Source organism: Oncorhynchus mykiss, chromosome 3 (genome assembly GCF_057628025.1).
Source record: "Oncorhynchus mykiss isolate SJ-2025 chromosome 3, ASM5762802v1, whole genome shotgun sequence".
NCBI lineage: Eukaryota > Metazoa > Chordata > Actinopteri > Salmoniformes > Salmonidae > Oncorhynchus > Oncorhynchus mykiss.
Genome location: NC_143024.1, coordinates 9,201,690 through 9,219,359, shown reverse-complemented (window position 1 = coordinate 9,219,359; position 17,670 = coordinate 9,201,690).

Here is a 17,670-nt window from a genome sequence, read left to right as displayed (position 1 = left end):
AGGCCCAGCAGACAGACAGGGCAGAGTACTGAGATTAATGGCCATCCAGGCCGTCCACTAGCGCTTCATCTCAAATGCCACCCTATTTCCTACATAGTGCACTACTTTTGACCAGGGCCCTATTGTACACAGTGCACTTTATAGGGAATAGGGTGCCACTTTGAACACCAACCTAGGGCTAACCCGGTCCTGTCTGGGAGGTGCTAGTGTTGGAGTCTGTTCTGTACCCTCTCTGCTCTCTGGGAGGGAGATGACATCACATATATCCAACTGGGCACACACTGGTTGAAATCAATGTTGTTTCCATGATAACGTTATAGTGCTTAATGACGTGGGTTTGACAGAACACTGGCCACGGTCTCTGTGACATTTGGGCCAGCTCACTTATTGGCCTGCAAGGCTGAGGTCAATACATCTTCTGAAGCTCAGAGCAGCCTCATTGCCAAACGCGATGGTTTGAATTCTAACGACAGTTTAATAAGGATAAAAAGGTCAACAGTGCTGTTATTAAAACTGCTTTGCTTCGTTCAGCCTCAATTTCCTCGTGTTCCGTTGACAGTGTTTCCCCAAACCTGAAAGGGTTCTGGAGAGGAACCAGTTGATACCTGCTACTCCCTACATGGGATAAAGTGGCGCTCCACTGGTTTCTCCAACACAGAACAGATGTAGTTGGAGGAATAATTCAAGGGACAAGTTTGAAAGGAAACACTCAGATCATTGAGGTTTTCCATCAAACAATGTTTTTGAGGTTCTGAGGGACTTCAATACTTCCCATTGCAACTAATCAATCTTTCATCTCAGACCGCTACCTGTCAAGGGACTTAAACCCATAACCTTCTGTATGTCAGTCCAACCTCTTGATGTACGCGCTGGTGTTGTACAAGGACACTATAATGTGTCTTCTCAATCTTAAAACAGGGCCTGTACAGCCTCTATTCTGTCATCAGAGCAGTCATCTGGTTCCCAGGCACTTCTGCCCAAATGCGCAAAGAGTCTGGAGGAGCAACGCCTTCGTTAGCCAATAGGAAGACCACGAGAAACCTGTGCATTGGCTTAATTGGCTTCATCTACCAATCATTTCCAACAACACCTTCCCCCTAACCCTCCCCAGTTCTTGTCTTCGATACGTGTCTTGGCTCAATCTGGAGCTATGCCTTGCAGTCGTGTGATTCACAGAATATAATGATGACAAATACAGTGTGTTCGGAAACTATTCAGACCCCTTCACTTTTTACACATCTTGTTAAACACATTTCTCATCAATCTACACACAATACCCCATAATGACATCACAATACCCCATAATGACATCACAATACCCCATAATGACATCACAATACCCCATAATGACAAAGGGATTTAAAAAAAAAATTTATGCACCGTTGAAGGTCCCCAAGAACACAGCGGCCTCCATCATTCTTAAATGGAGGAAGATTGGAACCATCAAGACTCTTCCTAGAGCTGTCCTGCCTGGCCAAACTGAGCAATTGGAGGAGAGGGGCCTTGGTCAGGGAGATGACAAAGAACCCGATGGTTACTTTGACAGAGCTCCGAGCTCCCTGCCATCCAGAAACTCTATACCAGGCGGTGTCAGAGGAAGGTCGAGCTCCCTGCCATCCAGAAACTCTATACCAGGCTGTGTCAGAGGAAGGTCAAGCTCCCTGCCATCCAGGACCTCTATACCAGGCGGTGTCAGAGGAAGGTCGAGCTCCCTGCCATCCAGGACCTCTATACCAGGCGGTGTCAGAGGAAAGTCCAGCTCCCTGCCATCCAGAAACTCTATACCAGGCGGTGTCAGAGGAAGGCCGAGCTCCCTGCCATCCCAGACCTCTATCCCAGGCGGTGTCAGAGGAAGGCCGAGCTCCCTGCCATCCCGGACCTATATACCAGGCGGTGTCAGAGGAAGGCCGAGCTCCCTGCCATCCCGGACCTCTATACCAGGCAGTGTCCGAGGAAGGCCTGAGCATTTTTCAAAGACTCCAGCCACCCAAGTAACTTTAACATATATATTGTCCCCCCCCCCATCCTTACTCAAACGATAACCAGAAACAAAGTTATTCCATTTCTCATGTTGTCGGTTTGTGAAGGGTCAAGCTGTCTACTGTTTTCATGGGAACCATTTGTAAGAAAACCACTTGGAATAGCAGCTGATGGTGCCTGTCAAAGGAAGTAAGTCCAGTTGAATCACTTGAATAATTGGAACGAATGGGTTTATTATGGTGGAACTGTTTCTCTTGGTGAACGTATCAGTTATTTCTGATGTTTAACTAACAACTCAGCTTCTAGACTTTTTGACATAACCCCAATGGCACTTATCCCTGTTACGTTGCTTGCGTCCCAAATCGCACCCTATTCCCTATAATTGAGCACTACTTTTGACCAGGGCCCATATCGACTCTGGTCAAAAGAAGTGCACTAAATAGGGAATAGGGGTGCTATTTGGGACATGCTATTGGTTTCCATTATGTGTCCAGTAAGGAATTTTAATCACTGTTGAACCCTTTCTGCAAGATACACAATAGACACATCTCAGCTTTTATGGGCCAGCTAAAGTATAGCAGATGTTTCAATAGGGCACGGATATTTTGGACAGTTCCCTGTCCAGTTCATGTCAGGCGATGGGCTGGGTTCACATGAAGTTTAAAGGTCCCAGAAAATAGTTCCTTGTGGTCGAGGAGCCTCGACGTGCGTGTGTTCTGTGTCTGCGTGTGTGACTGTGTATGTGTGGGTGGGTGGGTGGGTGGGTGTGTGTGTGTGTGTGTGTGTGTGTGTGTGTGTGTGTGTGTGTGTGTGTGTGTGTGTGTGTGTGTGTGTGTGTGTGTGTGTGTGTGTGTGTGTGTGTGTGTGTGTGTGTGTGTGGGGGGGGGTTTGTGTGTGTGTGTGTGTGTGTGTGCGCGTGCTTGTGTGAATCCTTTAGTTTTTAGTAATCAAGTTTTCTGCTTTGCGAATTCATTTCAGGCAACTATTGGGTTCACATGGAGTTCAAAGGTCATAGAAAAGAGCACCTTGTGGTGGATGCTACTGCCTCAGTCATAGGTTTTGGCCTTTCTAGGGAGTTTTTCCTAGCCACCGTGCTTCTACACCTGCATTGCTTGCTGTTTGGGGTTTTAGGCTGGGTTTCTGTACAGCACTTTGAGATATCAGCTGATGTACGAAGGGCTATATAAATACATTTGATTTGATTCATACTTCTTCATACTTTGAACAAGTAGAGAAACATTTCAGTGGACTGGATCTATAAGCTAGCAGCATCCGGTTGGTATAAGAGGCTATATTTCTCTGATCTAAGAAGGACAGAGAGATCAACAGAATTGGTCAAAGGCCTATCTAATTGGTTGGCTATCTAACCAGGCTGTAGGCTATCTAACCAGGCTGTAGGCTATCTAACCAGGCTGTAGGCTATCTAACCAGGCTGTAGGCTATCTAACCAGGCTGTAGGCTATCTAACCAGGCTGTAGGCTATCTAACCAGGCTGTAGGCTACGAATAATTGGAATAATCATTGTTTCACTCAGAAATCTTCCCATTTTTTTTTTTAGCTTGTCTGAACAAAACAAAATCCTTCAGCATGACTTGGTAACAGACTTATTGACTGGTTGGACTCCATGGGGACGTACCAAATGGCCCCTGGTCTATTCCCTATGTGGTGCACTACTGTTGACCAGAGCCCTATGGGGACCCTATTCCCTATGTAGTGCACTACTGTTGACCAGAGATCTATTTGGACCCTATTCCCTATATAGTACACTACTTTTGACCAGAGCCCTATGGGGACCCTATTCCCTATGTAGTGCACTACTGTTGACCAGAGCCCTATGGGGACCCTATTCCCTATGTAGTGCACTACTTTTGACCAGAGCCCTATGGGGACCCTATTCCCTATGTAGTACACTACTTTTGACCAGAGCCCTATGGGGATCCTATTCCCTATATAGTACACTACTTTTGACCAGAGCCCTATGGGGACCCTATTCCCTATGTAGTGCACTACTTTTGACCAGAGCCCTATGGGGACCCTATTCCCTATGTAGTGCACTACTTTTGACCAGAGCCTTAGCTCCACTATATAGGTAACAGGGTACCATTTGGGACTCCGAACACCATGCTGTTTTCTCTCAGCGTGCGACAGGTTTATGGAACATGGGACAGGCTGTCATGCATTGAAGTTTTGTTTTTAGTAGGGCCTGTGGTGTTGTGTGGTATTTAACACATGGATGGCTTGCAATTGCCTGAGATTTTCCATGATAACAAAACCAAGATAATTTAGGATTTTAAGATTTACAGATGATTATTTTTAGCCATTTGCCTGAGTTTTAAAACAAAACAGAACAGATGGAGGAAGGAAGGAGGAATAGAATGGACAGGAAAAAAGGAGAGCAGACAAATAATTCTTCCAGAAAAGAGGAATCAAAGAGCAAGCCAGCTCTCAGCTGGGTCTGTTAGGGAGTGGGGCTGCAACCTCTCCTTTACCAGAACAGCCAGCTCTCAGCTGGGTCTGTTAGGGAGTCAGCCTGCATCCTCTCCCCTACCAGAGCAGCCAGCTCTCAGCTGGGTCTGTTAGGGAGTCAGCCTGCATCCTCTCCCCTACCAGAGCAGCCAGCTCTCAGCTGGGTCTGTTAGGGAGTGGGGCTGCAACCTCTCCTTTACCAGAGCAGCCAGCTCTCAGCTGGGTCTGTTAGGGAGTCAGCCTGCATCCTCTCCCCTACCAGAGCAGCCAGCTCTCAGCTGGGTCTGTTAGGGAGTGGGTCTGCAACCTCTCCTTTACCAGAGCAGCCAGCTCTCAGTTGGGTCTGTTAGGGAGTCAGCCTGCATCCTCGCCCCTACCAGAGCAGCCAGCTCTCAGCTGGGTCTGTTAGGGAGTCAGCCTGCATCCTCGCCCCTACCAGAGCAGCCAGCTCTCAGCTGGGTCTGTTAGGGAGTCAGAGAGGGAGGGAGGGGGGAGAGAGGGAGAGAGAGAAAATATATATATATCACCCTGTTCTTCTCAGGAATTGGAGTCTTCTTGTTCCAAGGAGAAAAACTGGCAGTTTCCTGGCACTGTGAGGTGATTTGACTCCTTGAGGAGAAGACTCCCTGCGTCCCAAATCGCACCAGGGCCCATAGGTATCTGGTCAAAAGTAGTGCACTACATAGGGAATAGGGTGCACTGCCAGTTGGGACGCTATACTCTGTGTGGAGACAGAGGGCCAAGGCCCTGAGTTGTCTTCTCTACAGGTGTCTGCTCTATCCGTATTGATGATAGGCTTCCATCAGACCACCTCATCTAGGTTAGCTCAGAGGGGGGGGGGGGGGGGGGGGGGTCGTTAAATAACTACCTGGAACACTTTTTTAAATGATAGGACCTCCATGTGGATTGTTGTGTTTATGGTACTGTTTATGATGGTTTTAGAAAGGTCTAGAAACTGGTGTAGGATGGGAGGGGGAAACAGAGGAATCAGCAGTTGCTGAGATGAGTTGCAAATCTGATTGATTGATTGATTGATTGATGCAGATAGATAATGAGACCTTTAACAGTAACCACCTCAGACTAAACGAGTAGATGTTTTACTATGTGTTATGGAATCCAACCTGCTGATGCTGGAGAAGCGTCTGGATCATTGTGTTTGTATTGCGATTTGTTTTCAGCTGCCTGGAGAAACAGCACATCATTCCTATCATTTTTCCATGTATTGGAAGACAGGGTGGAAAAAAGATGACTGTAAAAACACGAGTTTTCCAACGCACCTTTGTAAATGAACTTTGACATTGTAATGCTAAATTGCTACTTACTCTTCCATGACATTCCCTCTGAAGTCTCCAGTGAAGCTGGAAGGTTACAGGTCTAGTATTTTCAAACTACTCAGAGGACATTGTTCTAAAGCAGTGTCCTAAGAGCCTGTGTGGTTCGTATAACCCTTTTCATAATGTAATGTGGGACTATTTCTAATTGGCGTTTCTATGTGACGTCACCCATCCTAAAAACCTAAAACTGGGACCTTCTAAGAAACCAATCCTTAAAGACTGGTCTATTTTTTCCTTTTTGTCAATTTTAGTGTAATAATGGAAGGATCTATAGAATGTGGTATCTTTACAGTGGAAGGATCTATAGAATGTGGTATCTTTACAATGGAAGAGTTTATAGAATGTGGTATCTTTACAATGGAAGAGTTTATAGAATGTGGTATCTTTACATTGGAAGGATCTATAGAATGTGGTATCTTTACAATGGAAGGGTTTATAGAATGTGGTATCTTTACATTGGAAGAGTCTATAGAATGTGGTATCTTTACAATGGAAGAGTTTATAGAATGTGGTATCTTTACAATGGAAGGATCTATAGAATGTGGTATCTTTACAATGGAAGAGTCTATAGAATGTGGTATCTTTACAATGGAAGAGTTTATAGAATGTGGTATCTTTACATTGGAAGAGTCTATAGAATGTGGTATCTTTACAATGGAAGAGTCTATAGAATGTGGTATCTATACAATGGAAGAGTCTATAGAATGTGGTATCTTTACAATGGAAGGATCTATAGAATGTGGTATCTTTACAATGGAAGAGTCTATAGAATGTGGTATCTTTACAATGGAAGGATCTATAGAATGTGGTATCTTTACAATGGAAGGATCTATAGAATGTGGTATCTTTACAATGGAAGGATCTATAGAATGTGGTATCTTTAGAATGGAAGAGTCTATAGAATGTGGTATCTTTACATTGGAAGAGTCTATAGAATGTGGTATCTTTACAATGGAAGAGTCTATAGAATGTGGAATCTTTACAATGGAAGAGTCTATAGAATGTGGAATCTTTACAGTGGAAGAGTCTATAGAATGTGGTAGCTTTAGAATGGAAGAGTCTATAGAATGTGGTATCTTTACATTGGAAGAGTCTATAGAATGTGGTATCTTTACAATGGAAGAGTCTATAGAATGTGGTATCTTTACAATGGAAGAGTCTATAGAATGTGGTATCTTTACATTGGAAGAGTCTATAGAATGTGGTATCTTTACAGTGGAAGAGTTTATAGAATGTGGTATCTTTACATTGGAAGAGTCTATAGAATTTGGTATCTTTACAATGGAAGGATCTATAGAATGTGGTATCTTTACAATGGAAGAGTCTATAGAATGTGGTATCTTTACAATGGAAGGATCTATAGAATGTGGTATCTTTACAATGGAAGGATCTATAGAATGTGGTATCTTTAGAATGGAAGAGTCTATAGAATGTGGTATCTTTACATTGGAAAAGTCTATAGAATGTGGTATCTTTACAATGGAAGAGTCTATAGAATGTGGAATCTTTACAGTGGAAGAGTCTATAGAATGTGGTAGCTTTAGAATGGAAGAGTCTATAGAATGTGATATCTTTACATTGGAAGAGTCTATAGAATGTGGTATCTTTACAATGGAAGAGTCTATAGAATGTGGTATCTTTACAATGGAAGAGTCTATAGAATGTGGTATCTTTACATTGGAAGAGTCTATAGAATGTGGTATCTTTACAGTGGAAGAGTCTATAGAATGTGGTATCTTTACAATGGAAGAGTCTATAGAATGTGGTATCTTTACAGTGGAAGAGTTTATAGAATGTTGTATCTTTACATTGGAAGAGTCTATAGAATGTGGTATCTTTACAGTGGAAGAGTCTATAGAATGTGGTATCTTTACAATGGAAGAGTCTATAGAATGTGGTATCTTTACAATGGAAGAGTCTATAGAATGTGGTGTCTTTACAGTGGAAGGGTCTATAGAATGTGGTATCTTTACAATGGAAGAGTCTATAGAATGTGGTATCTTTACAATGGAAGAGTCTATAGAATGTGGTATCTTTACAATGGAAGAGTCTATAGAATGTGGTATCTTTACAGTGGAAGAGTCTATAGAATGTGGTATCTTTACAATGGAAGAGTCTATAGAATGTGGTATCTTTACAATGGAAGAGTCTATAGAATGTGGTATCTTTACAGTGGAAGAGTCTATAGAATGTGGTATCTTTACAATGGAAGAGTCTATAGAATGTGGTATCTTTACAATGGAAGAGTCTATAGAATGTGGTATCTTTACATTGGAAGAGTCTATAGAATTTGGTATCTTTACAATGGAAGGATCTATAGAATGTGGTATCTTTACAATGGAAGAGTCTATAGAATGTGGTATCTTTACAATGGAAGGATCTATAGAATGTGGTATCTTTACAATGGAAGGATCTATAGAATGTGGTATCTTTAGAATGGAAGAGTCTATAGAATGTGGTATCTTTACATTGGAAAAGTCTATAGAATGTGGTATCTTTACAATGGAAGAGTCTATAGAATGTGGAATCTTTACAGTGGAAGAGTCTATAGAATGTGGTAGCTTTAGAATGGAAGAGTCTATAGAATGTGATATCTTTACATTGGAAGAGTCTATAGAATGTGGTATCTTTACAATGGAAGAGTCTATAGAATGTGGTATCTTTACAATGGAAGAGTCTATAGAATGTGGTATCTTTACATTGGAAGAGTCTATAGAATGTGGTATCTTTACAGTGGAAGAGTCTATAGAATGTGGTATCTTTACAATGGAAGAGTCTATAGAATGTGGTATCTTTACAGTGGAAGAGTTTATAGAATGTTGTATCTTTACATTGGAAGAGTCTATAGAATGTGGTATCTTTACAGTGGAAGAGTCTATAGAATGTGGTATCTTTACAATGGAAGAGTCTATAGAATGTGGTATCTTTACAATGGAAGAGTCTATAGAATGTGGTGTCTTTACAGTGGAAGGGTCTATAGAATGTGGTATCTTTACAATGGAAGAGTCTATAGAATGTGGTATCTTTACAATGGAAGAGTCTATAGAATGTGGTATCTTTACAATGGAAGAGTCTATAGAATGTGGTATCTTTACAGTGGAAGAGTCTATAGAATGTGGTATCTTTACAATGGAAGAGTCTATAGAATGTGGTATCTTTACAATGGAAGAGTCTATAGAATGTGGTATCTTTACAGTGGAAGGATCTATAGAATGTGGTATCTTTACAATGGAAGAGTCTATAGAATGTGGTATCTTTACAATGGAAGAGTCTATAGAATGTGGTATCTTCACAATGGAAGAGTCTATAGAATGTGGTATCTTTACATTGGAAGAGTCTATAGAATGTGGTATCTTTACAATGGAAGAGTCTATAGAATGTGGTATCTTTACAATGGAAGAGTCTATAGAATGTGGTATCTTTACAATGGAAGAGTCTATAGAATGTGGTATCTTTACAATGGAAGAGTCTATAGAATGTGGTATCTTTACAGTTGAAGAGTTTATAGAATGTGGTATCTTTACATTGGAAGAGTCTATAGAATGTGGTATCTTTACAGTGGAAGAGTCAATAGAATGTGGTATCTTTACAATGGAAGAGTCTATATAATGTGGTATCTTTACAATGGAAGAGTCTATAGAATGTGGTATCTTTACAGTGGAAGGATCTATAGAATGTGGTATCTTTACAATGGAAGAGTCTATAGAATGTGGTATATTTACAATGGAAGAGTCTATAGAATGTGGTATCTTTACAATGGAAGAGTCTATAGAATGTGGTATCTTTACAGTGGAAGAGTCTATAGAATGTGGTATCTTTACAATGGAAGAGTCTATAGAATGTGGTATCTTTACAGTGGAAGGATCTATAGAATGTGGTATCTTTACAGTGGAAGGATCTATAGAATGTGGTATCTTTACAATGGAAGAGTCTATAGAATGTGGTATCTTTACAATGGAAGAGTCTATAGAATGTGGTATCTTTACAGTGGAAGAGTCTATAGAATGTGGTATCTTTACAATGGAAGAGTCTATAGAATGTGGTATCTTTACAATGGAAGATTCTATAGAATGTGGTATCTTTACAACGGAATAGTCTATAGAATGTGGTATCTTTACAGTGGAAGGATCTATATAATGGTATCTTTACAATGGAAGAGTCTATAGAATGTGGTATCTTTACAATGGAAGAGTCTATAGAATGTGGTATCTTTACAATGGAAGAGTCTATAGAATGTGGTATCTTTACAGTGGAAGAGTCTATAGAATGTGGTATCATTACATTGGAAAAGTCTATAGAATGTGGTATCTTTACAATGGAAGAGTCTATAGAATGTGGTATCTTTACAATGGAAGAGTCTATAGAATGTGGTATCTTTACAGTGGAAGAGTCTTTAGAATGTGGTATCTTTACAATGGAAGAGTCTATAGAATGTGGTATCTTTACAATGGAAGAGTCTATAGAATGTGGTATCTTTACAGTGGAAGGATCTATATAATGGTATCTTTACAATGGAAGAGTCTATAGAATGTGGTATCTTTACAATGGAAGAGTCTATAGAATGTGGTATCTTTACAATGGAAGAGTCTATAGAATGTGGTATCTTTACAATGGAAGAGTCTATAGAATGTGGTATCTTTACAGTGGAAGAGTCTATAGAATGTGGTATCATTACATTGGAAGAGTCTATAGAATGTGGTATCTTTACAATGGAAGAGTATAGAATGTGGTATCTTTACAGTGGAAGAGTCTATAGAATGTGGTATCTTTACAGTGGAAGAGTCTATAGAATGTGGTATCTTTACAATGGAAGAGTCTATAGAATGTGGTATCTTTACAATGGAAGAGTCTATAGAATGTGGTATCTTTACAATGGAAGAGTCTATATAATGTGGTATCTTTACAATGGAAGAGTCTATAGAATGTGGTATCTTTACAGTGGAAGGATCTATAGAATGTGGTATCTTTACAATGGAAGAGTCTATAGAATGTGGTATATTTACAATGGAAGAGTCTATAGAATGTGGTATCTTTACAATGGAAGAGTCTATAGAATGTGGTATCTTTACAGTGGAAGAGTCTATAGAATGTGGTATCTTTACAATGGAAGAGTCTATAGAATGTGGTATCTTTACAATGGAAGAGTCTATAGAATGTGGTATCTTTACAGTGGAAGGATCTATAGAATGTGGTATCTTTACAATGGAAGAGTCTATAGAATGTGGTATCTTTACAATGGAAGAGTCTATAGAATGTGGTATCTTTACAATGGAAGAGTCTATAGAATGTGGTATCTTTACAGTGGAAGAGTCTATAGAATGTGGTATCTTTACAATGGAAGAGTCTATAGAATGTGGTATCTTTACAATGGAAGATTCTATAGAATGTGGTATCTTTACAACGGAAGAGTCTATAGAATGTGGTATCTTTACAGTGGAAGGATCTATATAATGGTATCTTTACAATGGAAGAGTCTATAGAATGTGGTATCTTTACAATGGAAGAGTCTATAGAATGTGGTATCTTTACAATGGAAGAGTCTATAGAATGTGGTATCTTTACAGTGGAAGAGTCTATAGAATGTGGTATCATTACATTGGAAAAGTCTATAGAATGTGGTATCTTTACAATGGAAGAGTCTATAGAATGTGGTATCTTTACAATGGAAGAGTCTATAGAATGTGGTATCTTTACAGTGGAAGAGTCTTTAGAATGTGGTATCTTTACAATGGAAGAGTCTATAGAATGTGGTATCTTTACAATGGAAGAGTCTATAGAATGTGGTATCTTTACAGTGGAAGGATCTATATAATGGTATCTTTACAATGGAAGAGTCTATAGAATGTGGTATCTTTACAATGGAAGAGTCTATAGAATGTGGTATCTTTACAATGGAAGAGTCTATAGAATGTGGTATCTTTACAATGGAAGAGTCTATAGAATGTGGTATCTTTACAGTGGAAGAGTCTATAGAATGTGGTATCATTACATTGGAAGAGTCTATAGAATGTGGTATCTTTACAATGGAAGAGTATAGAATGTGGTATCTTTACAGTGGAAGAGTCTATAGAATGTGGTATCTTTACAGTGGAAGAGTCTATAGAATGTGGTATCTTTACAATGGAAGAGTCTATAGAATGTGGTATCTTTACAATGGAAGAGTCTATAGAATGTGGTATCTTTACAATGGAAGAGTCTATAGAATGTGGTATCTTTACAATGGAAGAGTCTATAGAATGTGGTATCTTTACAATGGAAGAGTCTATAGAATGTGGTATCTTTACAATGGAAGAGTCTATAGAATGTGGTATCTTTACAATGGTAGAGTCTATAGAATGTGGTATCTTTACAATGGAAGAGTCTATAGAATGTGGTATCTTTACAATGGAAGAGTCTATAGAATGTGGTATCTTTACAATGGAAGAGTCTATAGAATGTGGTATCTTTTCAATTGACGTTAGCCTACAGGTACTGTGAACTAAATTCTACTCTTTGGCTAATGACTGTACGTTGACTCGTTGGGAATGCTGGGCTCTCCTATGAGAAGGACGATAACGTATCCCACCAAGCAGAAATGGGTATTTCTGGGCTATAATTTACAGCCACTCCCTTTATTTGATGTTTACTCAGCATCCATTAAGTTATGGCAGCAGGGAAGAATGGAGGTGGGGGAAAAGACAGGATTTATTGGTCTGTTGTCTGCGCCGGGAAGAGTCTGGTGCCACTGCCTCTATAAATTACCCCAATACAGGGTGGCGTCAAGATTAGCACCCTATTCCTTGTGTAGTGCATAGGGCTGTCATAGGGCCCTGGTCAAAAGTAGTGCACTATATATAGGGAGTCATTTGGGACGTAGGCAGAGAACTGCCACTGATGTTTTTGGCCTTGCAGTGGTTCCGGAAGGAAACATACACAGAGCCTGTCTAACAGTGGTCTAGTCTTAACACGAAGCCTGTCTAACAGTGGTCTAGTCTTAACACGAAGCCTGTCTAACAGTGGTCTAGTCTTAACACGAAGCCTGTCTAACAGTGGTCTAGTCTTAACACGAAGCCTGTCTAACAGTGGTCTAGTCTTAACACGAAGCCTGTCTAACAGTGGTCTAGTCTTAACACAGAGCCTGTCTAACAGTGGTCTAGTCTTAACACAGAGCCTGTCTAACAGTGGTCTAGTCTTAACACAGAGCCTGTCTAACAGTGGTCTAGTCTTAACATAAAGTCTGTCTAACAGTGGTCTAGTCTTAACACAGAGTCTAACAGTGGTCTAGTCTTAACACAGAGCCTGTCTAACAGTGGTCTAGTCTTAACATAAAGTCTGTCTAACAGTGGTCTAGTCTTAACATGAAGTCTGTCTAACAGTGGTCTAGTCTTAACACAGAGCCTGTCTAACAGGGGTCTAGTCTTAACACAGAGCCTGTCTAACAGTGGTCTAGTCTTAACACAGAGTCTAACAGTGGTCTAGTCTTAACACAGAGCCTGTCTAACAGTGGTCTAGTCTTAACATAAAGTCTGTCTAACAGTGGTCTAGTCTTAACATGAAGTCTGTCTAACAGTGGTCTAGTCTTAACACAGAGCCTGTCTAACAGTGGTCTAGTCTTAACACGAAGCCTGTCTAACAGTGGTCTAGTCTTAACACAGAGTCTAACAGTGGTCTAGTCTTAACACAGAGCCTGTCTAACAGTGGTCTAGTCTTAACATAAAGTCTGTCTAACAGTGGTCTAGTCTTAACATGAAGTCTGTCTAACAGTGGTCTAGTCTTAACACAGAGCCTGTCTAACAGTGGTCTAGTCTTTGCTGTGGTGTCGTGTGCTGGAATGGGGAGGCTGCCCTCGCCAAAACCAATGTTCAGGATCATTCTGGAGCACAAGTGATCATGTCAAGTCAACACTGACTGACTGAGGGGAAGACAGAGGCTGCGTCCCAAACGACATTCTATTCACTACCTACCCCAGAGGGTTTCTGGACAACGTAAGACTTGAAGGAAGGAGTGATGTGATGGGTCAGTGGCCAGCTATGTGTCCCCTTCCTGCTGTCCATGAGGCAGCAGCGTTTTTAAGGCACGACACAGACAGACAGTTGAGTGTGTCTACAGTAACACACCGGTCGTGTCCTAAGTGGCACACTATTCCTTATGTAGTGCACTACTTTTGACCAGGGCCCATATATGACGCCCCTATAGGCCCTAGTCAAAAGTAGTGCACGAGATAGGGACGAGGGTGCCATTTGGGATTCGTGTATTTTTCTGTTCCTAACAGCAGGCCCCGCTCGGCTCAACCTGGATACATATAGACGTTCAGGGGCGCTGAGCTGCTGTTAAAGCTGCTGGAAAGCCTTCCCAGAAGAGTGGAGGCTGTTTTGGCAGCAAAGGGAGGAACCAACTCCATATTAATGCCCATGATTTTGGAATGAGATGTTTGACGACCAGGTGTCCACATACTTTTGGTGATGTAGTGTATCATCAGGGCTTTCCACGGTATTATTGTACAGCTACGGAGTAAGTCGTGTGATTTTGACAATAGACAAATCAGAACCACTACTTCCACTTTAGGCCTAAACTGCCAGAACACACTTCAGAAGACAGACTATAGGGTTTCGCTTGCATCTAATGTGGGTCAGCGAAGCCACAGAGGTCAAAAAGGTGGAGGTGTGTTAAAATTGACAACACACTGTCAAAGCCATAGGTTGCACATATCTGAGAGGTTCCTAAGTTTCCCCCCAAAGTATGGGACTGTGTCCCAAATGCTATCCTATTACTCCCTGTATTACTCCCTACAGATGGTACTGTATTACTCCCTACAGATGGTTCTGTATTACTCCCTACAGATGGTACTGTATTACTCCCTACAGATGGTACCGTATTACTCCCTACAGATGGTACAGTATTACTCCCTACAGATGGTACTGTATTACTCCCTACAGATGGTACTGTATTACTCTCTACAGATGGTACTGTATTACTCCCTACAGATGGTTCTGTATTACTCCCTACAGATGGTTCTGTATTACTCCCTACAGATGGTACTGTATTACTCTCTACAGATGGTTCTGTATTACTCCCTACAGATGGTACTGTATTACTCCCTACAGATGGTACTGTATTACTCCCTACAGATGATACCGTATTACTCCCTACAGATGGTACCGTATTACTCCCTACAGATGGTACTGTATTACTCTCTACAGATGGTACTGTATTACTCCCTACAGATGGTACTGTATTACTCCCTACAGATGGTACTGTATTACTCTCTACAGATGGTTCTGTATTACTCCCTACAGATGGTACTGTATTACTCTCTACAGATGGTACTGTATTACTCCCTACAGATGATACCGTATTACTCCCTACAGATGGTTCTGTATTACTCCCTACAGATGGTACTGTATTACTCTCTACAGATGGTACTGTATTACTCCCTACAGATGGTACTGTATTACTCTCTACAGATGGTACTGTATTACTCCCTACAGATGATACCGTATTACTCCCTACAGATGGTACTGTATTACTCTCTACAGATGGTACTGTATTACTCCCTACATATGGTACTGTATTACTCCCTACAGATGGTACTGTATTACTCCCTACAGATGGTACCGTATTACTCCCTACAGATGGTTCTGTATTACTCCCTACAGATGGTACTGTATTACTCCCTACAGATGGTTCTGTATTACTCCCTACAGATGGTTCGTATTACTCCCTACAGATGGTACTGTATTACTCTCTACAGATGGTACTGTATTACTCTCTACAGATGGTCCGTATTACTCCCTACAGATGGTACTGTATTACTCTCTACAGATGGTACTGTATTACTCTTTACAGATGGACACTCATATCCGGAGCGATTTACAGTAGTGAGTGCATACATTTTCGTACTAGCCCCCCTTGGGAATCCAACCCACAACCCTAGCGTTGCAAGTGCCATGCTCTACCAACCAGGGCTCAGGTCAAAAGTAGTGCACTGTATAGGGAATAGGGTGTAATTTGGGACGAACACTGAGATATTTCCCCCACGTGTAGACACATACATCTTCTTCCTCCTTACGGGTTCAAGATTATGCGCTAATTCGTCTGATATGGAGCCCAGGAATTTCACTGTAGGCAGCTGAAATAGGGCATTTAATGTGTTCACCGTCCTCTAGGCTCACCACATAACCACTGATTGATAGTATTTCCCTCTGTGGTAGGAATAACTGACTGGACTGCTGACTGCACTGTAATTAAGGTAGTTAATGTTGTATTAAATATCTCTCGCTCCCGAGTGGCGCAGCGGTCTAAGGCATTGCATCTCAGCGTAAGAGGCGTCACTAATGTCCCTGGTTCCAATCCAGGCTGTATCACATCCGGGCCATGATTGGGAGTCCCATAGGGCTATGCACAATTGGCCCAGCGTCGTCTGGGTTTGGCCGGGGTAGGCCATCAAGAACAATTTGTTCTTAACTGACTTGCCTAGTTAAATAAAGGTTCAATAAAAAACAAAACATAATTAGAATTGAATCATGTACAGTGTACACTACCGGTCATAAGTTTGGGAACACCTACTCATTCAAGGGTTTTTATTTATTTGTACTATTTTCTACATTGTAGAATAATAGTGAAGACATCAAAACTATGAAATAACACATATGGAATCATGTAGTAACCAGAAAAGTGTTAACAAATCTAAATAAATGTTGTATTTGAGATTCTTCAAAGTAGCCACCCTTTGCCTTGATGACAGCTTTGCACCCTCTTGGCATTCTCTCAACCAGCTTCATGAGGTAGTCACCTGGAATGCATTTCAATTAACAGGTATGTCTTGTTTAAAGTTAATTTGTGGAATTTCTTTCCTTCTTAATGCGTTTGAGCCACTCAGTTGTGTTGTGGCAAGGTAGAGGTGGTATACAGAAGATAGACATATTTGGTAAAAGACCAAGTCCATATTATGGCAAGAAAAGCTCAAATAAGCAAAGAGAAACAACAGTCCATCATTACTTTAAGACATGAAAGTCAGTCAATACAGAAAATCTCAAGAATTTTGAAAGTTTCTTCTTTCAGTCGCAAAAACCATCAAGCGCTGTGATGAAACTGGCTCTCATGAGGACCGCCACAGGAATGGAAGACCCAGAGTTACCTCTGCTGTGATGAAACTGGCTCTCGTGAGGACCGCCACAGGAATGGAAGACCCAGAGTTACCTCTGCTGTGATGAAACTGGCTCTCGTGAGGACCGCCACAGGAATGGAAGACCCAGAGTTACCTCTGCTGCAGAAGATACGTTCATTAGAGTTACCAGCCTCAGAAATTGCAGCCCAAATAAATGCTTCACAGAGTTCAAGTAACAGACACATCTCAACATCAACTGTTCAGAGGAGACTGTGTGAATCAGGCCTTCATGGTCAAATTTCTGCAAAGAAACCACTACTAAAGGACACCAATAATAAGAAGAGATTTGCTTGGGCCAAGAAACATGAGAAATTGACATTAGAAATTTGTCCTTTGGTCTGGAGTCCAAATTGGAGATTTTTGGTTCCAACCGCTGTGTCTTTGTGAGACTCAGTGTGGGTGAACGGATGATCTCCACATGTGTATTTCCCACCGTGAAGCATGGAGGAGGAGGTGTTATGGTGTGGGGGTGCTTTGCTGGTGACACTGTCTGCGATTTATTTAGAATTCAAGGCACACTTAACCAGCATGGCTACCACAGCATTCTGCAGCGATACGCCATCCCATCTAGTTTGGGCTTAGTCCCACTATCATTTGTTTTCAACAGGACAATGACCCAACACAACTCCAGGCTGTGTAAGGTCTATTTTATCAAGGAGAGTGATGGAGTGCTGCATCAGATGAATTGGCCTCCACAATCCCCCTACCTCAACCAAAATGAGATGGTTTGGGATGAGTCGGACC